This window comes from Amblyomma mixtum, chromosome 4 (assembly GCF_055824585.1).
Source record: "Amblyomma mixtum isolate Tamu chromosome 4, ASM5582458v1, whole genome shotgun sequence".
In the NCBI taxonomy this organism is placed as follows: Eukaryota; Metazoa; Arthropoda; class Arachnida; order Ixodida; family Ixodidae; genus Amblyomma; species Amblyomma mixtum.
The window spans coordinates 18,679,990-18,686,673 of record NC_143015.1 but is presented as its reverse complement, the minus strand read 5'-3'; the positions used below and the strand labels follow the sequence as shown (position 1 = coordinate 18,686,673).

The following is a 6,684-nucleotide window of genomic DNA, read 5'->3' as shown; positions in this document are numbered from 1 at the left end:
AGATAACGCTTGTTAGGGAGATAGGCCTGTAATTGCTGGTGTTAGCTGTACTTCCAGTTTTGTGTGTGGGAACTACGTTTGCCCGCTTCCAATAAAGCGGTAGTTCACCATGTTCAAGCGACTTTGTGAATAACGTTGTCAAGTAAGAAAGATGAAAGAAGCCAACAGCCACAGACACCAAGGGGCACAGGGGATATTTAATCGATTTATTTATTTTGTGGTGTTTATCAATTTAGAATATTAGTGAATATGTTATCGCTTAAAGTTAATTGATTAGAAAAGCAGAAGAAAAAACAACCACTGCCGCCGGTGGGATCCGAACCCACGACCTCCGAATTACGCGTCCGGTGCTCTACCTCTGAGCTACGGCGACGGCTGTCAAATCTTCTGCTTTCGGGGGTATTTATGTTTACAAGTAACCTAACCTTGAGAGTGTTCATCAGCGCCACCCACGTTCATAAGCGGCGGACGTAGAACGTCCTGAGTTACCGCAGGTGTGACGTAGAACGCCATCGAACGGAGAGGGTGGAAGCTGTGTGAGAACCCTCTTATGCTTCCTATGGCATCAAGGCTGCCAGAACCGAGGCCCTCGCTAAGCAATTAAGCAAACAAGGGAAGGGGAATGAGGGGCTCGTTATAAACATGAAAGAAGCCAACAGCCACAGACACCAAGGGGCACAGGGGATATTTAATCGATTTATTTATTTTGTGGTGTTTATCAATTTAGAATATTAGTGAATATGTTATCGCTTAAAGCTAATTGATTAGAAAAGCAGAAGAAAAAACAACCACTGCCGCCGGTGGGATCCGAACCCACGACCTCCGAATTATGCGTCCGGTGCTCTACCTCTGAGCTACGGCGACGGCTGTCAAATCTTCTGCTTTCGGGGGTATTTATGTTTACAAGTAACCTAACCTTGAGAGTGTTCATCAGCGCCACCCACGTTCATAAGCGGCGGACGTAGAACGTCCTGAGTTACCGCAGGTGTGACGTAGAACGCCATCGAACGGAGAACGCCATCACACAGCTTCCACCCTCTCCGTTCGATGGCGTTCTACGTCACACCTGCGGTAACTCAGGACGTTCTACGTCCGCCGCTTATGAACGTGGGTGGCGCTGATGAACACTCTCAAGGTTAGGTTACTTGTAAACATAAATACCCCCGAAAGCAGAAGATTTGACAGCCGTCGCCGTAGCTCAGAGGTAGAGCACCGGACGCGTAATTCGGAGGTCGTGGGTTCGGATCCCACCGGCGGCAGTGGTTGTTTTTTCTTCTGCTTTTCTAATCAATTAGCTTTAAGCGATAACATATTCACTAATATTCTAAATTGATAAACACCACAAAATAAATAAATCGATTAAATATCCCCTGTGCCCCTTGGTGTCTGTGGCTGTTGGCTTCTTTCATGTTTATAACGAGCCCCTCATTCCCCTTCCCTTGTTTGCTTAATTGCTTAGCGAGGGCCTCGGTTCTGGCAGTCTTGATGCCATAGGAAGCATAAGAGGGTTCTCACACAGCTTCCACCCTCTCCGTTCGATGGCGTTCTACGTCACACCTGCGGTAACTCAGGACGTTCTACGTCCGCCGCTTATGAACGTGGGTGGCGCTGATGAACACTCTCAAGGTTAGGTTACTTGTAAACATAAATACCCCCGAAAGCAGAAGATTTGACAGCCGTCGCCGTAGCTCAGAGGTAGAGCACCGGACGCGTAATTGGAGGTCGTGGGTTCGGATCCCACCGGCGGCAGTGGTTGTTTTTTCTTCTGCTTTTCTAATCAATTAGCTTTAAGCGATAACATATTCACTAATATTCTAAATTGATAAACACCACAAAATAAATAAATCGATTAAATATCCCCTGTGCCCCTTGGTGTCTGTGGCTGTTGGCTTCTTTCATGTTTATAACGAGCCCCTCATTCCCCTTCCCTTGTTTGCTTAATTGCTTAGCGAGGGCCTCGGTTCTGGCAGTCTTGATGCCATAGGAAGCATAAGAGGGTTCTCACACAGCTTCCACCCTCTCCGTTCAATGGCGTTCTACGTCACACCTGCGGTAACTCAGGACGTTCTACGTCCGCCGCTTATGAACGTGGGTGGCGCTGATGAACACTCTCAAGGTTAGGTTACTTGTAAACATAAATACCCCCGAAAGCAGAAGATTTGACAGCCGTCGCCGTAGCTCAGCGGTAGAGCTCCGGACGCGTAATTCGGAGGTCGTGGGTTCGGATCCCACCGGCGGCAGTGGTTGTTTTTTCTTCTGCTTTTCTAATCAATTAGCTTTAAGCGATAACATATTCACTAATATTCTAAATTGATAAACACCACAAAATAAATAAATCGATTAAATATCCCCTGTGCCCCTTGGTGTCTGTGGCTGTTGGCTTCATTCATGTTTATAACGAGCCCCTCATTCCCATTCCCTTGTTTGCTTAGTTGTCAAGTAAGGCGAGACCGAAGGCGCACAGTTTTTTAAGACGTGATTGGAAATTTGATCTGGGCCAGGGGCCGAGGTTACCTTGATCTTCTGTAGTAGTAATGTTACACCGTGTTCCGTGAAGGTTATGTCGTTCATTCACGTAAAACTGGAGAATTCTGGTACTTCCAGTATCGTATCGGTCGGTTGTGAGAACACCGAGTGAAAGTACAAATTAAAGAACTGTGCCTTCTTTTCAGGCTTTGTAGCATAGTTTATACCATCTATAACATCGGGAATATTACTTTTGGTGCATTTTTTGCTTTTTATATATTTCCATACCTCTTTTGGGTTCCTTCTGACTTTTTCGCAAAGGCTCTGCATATACAGGCTTTGGGCCCTCCTGTTTTCTATACTAATAATCCTATTTTGTTCTTTCAACATAGAATGAAGTGTTCGGGGGCGCCGTGTCGCAGGAGAATTTGTTCGACGAAAAATTTTGCGACTTCTGTTGCGATAGCACTAGGCGACGCTTTTGCTTCGGCGTAGCGGGTCATGTATTTGGTGGCCACGATGATCCACTTGTTACCTGATGATGAAGTCGGAAAGGGGCCAAGGAGGTCCATCCCTGTTTGCTGAAAAGGCTTAGTTGGAGGTGGTATGGGGCCCAGGAGTCCGGCTGGTCTAGTCGGAGGAGTTGTGGTCGCTGACACTCACGGCATGTTTTCACGCAATGGGAAACGTCGGCAGCTAGCCGCGGCCTATAGTACTTCTCCTGGATGCGGTGCAACGGGCCAGAAATCCCGACATGCCCTGCAGTCGGCTCACCATGACATACCTGAATAATTTTTTGCCTGAGATTTTTGGCTACGACAAGAAGATCCACTGTCCTGTTGGGCGCGAAGTTCTTCAGGAGGATATTATTGTGACAGACGAAGGACGACAGTTGGCGCTTGAACCCTCGGGGATGCGATGCGGTCTTGCCTTTCAGATAATCAACTAGGCTTTGCAACTCAGGATCCGAGCGCTGCTGCTGCGCGAAACTGCTGGCGCTTACCGGTCCTAAGAAAGCGTCGCCGTCTTCCTCTTCCGGTGTTCCGTCGACGGCGGCTCGTGACAAGCAGTCTGCATCGGAGTGCTTGCGGCCAGATTTGTAGACTACAGTTATGTCGAATTCTTGAAGGCGCAGGCTCCCACGAGCAAGGAGGCCGGAGGGATCTTTCAAATTGGCTAGCCAGCACAGAGCATGCTGATCACTCACAACCTTGAATGGTCGTTCGTACAGGTAGTGGCGAAATTTCGACGTGGCCCAAATAATGCCGAGACATTCTTTCTCAGTGGTCGGGTCTTGTAGTCTTGGCTTTCGACAGTGAACGCCTAGCGTACGCGGTAACTTTTCCTCTATACGATTTTTCTGAACGAGGACCACTCCTAAGCCCACACGCCTCGCATTGGTATGAATTTCGGTTTCGGCGTTTTCATCAAAGTGTCCGAGCACAGGAGGGAACTGTGAGCGGCGCTTCAGCTCTTTGAAAGCTGCCACTTGCGGCGTTTCCTATTAAAAGGCACGTCAGCCTTGGAAAGTTGGGTCAAAGGTTCAGCGATGCGCGAAAATTTCTTGACGAATCGACGGTAATCAGCGCAGAATCCAAGGAATCTGCATATAGCTTTCTTGTAGTTAGTCTGTGGAAACTCTGCGATCGCAGCCGTCTTCTGAGTGTCTGGGCGAACTCCATCCTTGCTTATGACGTAACCAAGGTACAGCAGCTCCTCTTAGTCGAAGTGGCATTTCTCTCGTTTCAGTGTTAGGCCTGAAGACTTGACTGTTTGCAGCACTATCCAAAGATTTCTGAAGTGGTCTTCAAAGCTTGAGGAGAAGGCAACAACGTCATCTAAGTAGACTAGACAAATTTGCCACTTCAGGCCTGCGAGCACCGTACCCATTACTCGCTGGAACATCGCTGGGGCAGAGCAGAGGCCAAATAGCATCACCTTGAACTCTAAGAGGCCGTCTGGTGTGATGAACGCAGTCTTGTCGCGATCCCTTTCGTCGACTTCAATTTGCCAGTAGCCGCTCTTCAGGTCATCGATGAGAAGTACTTAGCGTTGCACAGCTGATACATTGTGTGGTTGACACGAAGGAGGGGGTAGACATCCTTCTTCATAATGCTGTTTAGGCGGCGGTAATCGGCGCAAAAGCGAAGGGTGCCGTCTTTCTTTTTCACTAGGACGACTGGTGCTGCCCAGGGGCTCCTCAATGGCTGGATGACGTCGTCACGAAACATTTCCTCAACTTGCTTGAGGATACCTTGACGTTCTAGCGGCGATACGCGGTAGGGGTTCTGTCGCAGTGGTCGGGCGTGTTCGTCTGTGACAATGCGGTGCTCGGCAAGCCCGAATCGTCGCACATTCGATGCTGATGAGAAGCAGTCGCTATGCCTTTGAAGAAGACTCAGTATTTGGTCTTGTCTGCTCCGGGTTAATGCTGGGTTGATATCAAACGTGGGTTGATGGCCTTGGTCAGATGGTTCTACTGGTTGTTCGCCAGCTCGTCGAGAAAAGCAATCGTCGTACCTTTGTTTAGATGCCGGTATTCTTCGGTGAAGTTGGTTAGCAACACCTGGGCTGGCCATTTCGGATTTGGGCGACTTCTCTTTCGACGCCGAGTCCTCGATCCAGGAGTAACTGGGTTGTCCCCTTGACGACTCCTTCGGCAGTTTCGATGCCTTCAGTACCTATGCAGGCGAGGACACTTGATCGGGGCGGCACACTCAATGCTTCGTCGAGGAGCTTTAAGGCAACGTGATCAGTCGCCCTCGTCGCAACAGGCATGGCTTTGTCCGTAGAAAGCTTGATCGACTTAGATCGAAGGTCGATGATCGCCCGATGTTCATTCAGGAAGTCCATCCCGAAAATCACGCCTCGCGAGCATTGCTGTAGGATCAGGAAGGCTGTAGCATAGGTTCTCCCATTTACAGTAACTGTCGCGGTGCAACGTCCTGCGATGCGGATCAGCGGGTCATCCCAAGTTGTTGTTATTTTCCTGAGTCGTACAGCGAGTGGGCAGTTCATGACAGAATAGTCAGCTCCCGTGTCGACAAAGGCAGTAACCGCGTGACCGTCGACCATAGCGTCAAGGTCAATTGTTCGCGTTCTCGTATTGTACGTTGTCTTCGGTATCCGATCTCGGCTTCGTCGAGCAGTGAGGCTACAGTGGGCGTACTCCGACGTTACCTCTCTGGGCGGTGGTAAAAGCTTCAAGTCTGGCCGCGTGGTCGTCGTCGTCGGTGTTGTCGTCGTAGTTGAGGCATGGTCTTGCGTTTTCGCCGATGGAGGATCTTTGTTCTTGCGCTCAGAAGCAACCTCACCTCCACAGGCTGCTTTATTCAGTTCAACCTTCGGGGGCTGGGGGAGCGTAGACGCACTGCGTAGCCTCGGCTAGGAGATACAAAGGGCGATGACGATGGCTACGGGGAACGTGATAGGCGGCTCGGCGATGAGTATACTTCCCGACGCAAAAGCTCCTCGATTGCGGCTGGTCGCTCGCCTGTCGGGGTCGTGGGGCGCCGTAAGAGAACCCTCGGATGCCCATTCTTCTGTATGGGCAGCACCGGAGAATGTGGCCGGCTTCGCCACAGTGGAAGCATAGTGGGCGGCGCTGGTCGGGAGTTCTCCACTCGTCGCACTTCCTCGGCTTAGTGCGACGCTTGTAGGACGGGCGGGTTGGGGCGGGAGGGCGGCGGTCCAACGCAGCTGGCTGAGGGCGATATGGGCTTGGGTCCTGTCGTCGAGGGGCAGGACGGCGCACAGCTGGGGCGTAATCATGGCTAGAGGCTGCAGATTCTGCGTAGTTGTGGGCGTCACATCGAAGGCCTGTTGAACCTCGTCCCGGATGACGTCTGTGAGCGATGAAAGCAGCGGCTGCGTTCCCGTTGGCAGCAATCGTCGGAACTCCTCTCGGACAACTTTATGGAAAACCACCCGCAGGTTATCGTTGTCAGTGGTGTCCAGGCAGTTCGCTGAGAAAACGCGCTGCTGGCGGCCATACTGGCGGGCTCGGGCATAAAGAGTTATTTCGATGGTGGATGCCTCTTCTACGAATTCCGCGACGATTTTCGGTGGGTTCCGTACGAGGCCGGCAAAGAGTTGCTCTTTAACTCCTCGCATAAGCAACTTCACCTTCTCTTCTTCCTTCATGCTCGCGTCGGCACGCCGGAAGAGACGCTTCATTTCCTCAGTGCACACTGCAACGGTCTCGTTTCGGTGTTGTAT

The 6,684-nt window shown here is 50.6% G+C and overlaps 1 non-coding gene across 1 annotated transcript; it reads right to left on the bottom strand.

The window, feature by feature from the left end:
- Nucleotides 1–792: 792 nt before the first annotated feature.
- TRNAM-CAU (transfer RNA methionine (anticodon CAU)) lies at nt 793–864 on the bottom strand. Its single transcript has one exon. It is a non-coding gene; the product is annotated as a tRNA-Met (tRNA).
- Between the last annotated feature and the right edge of the window lie 5,820 nt (nt 865–6,684).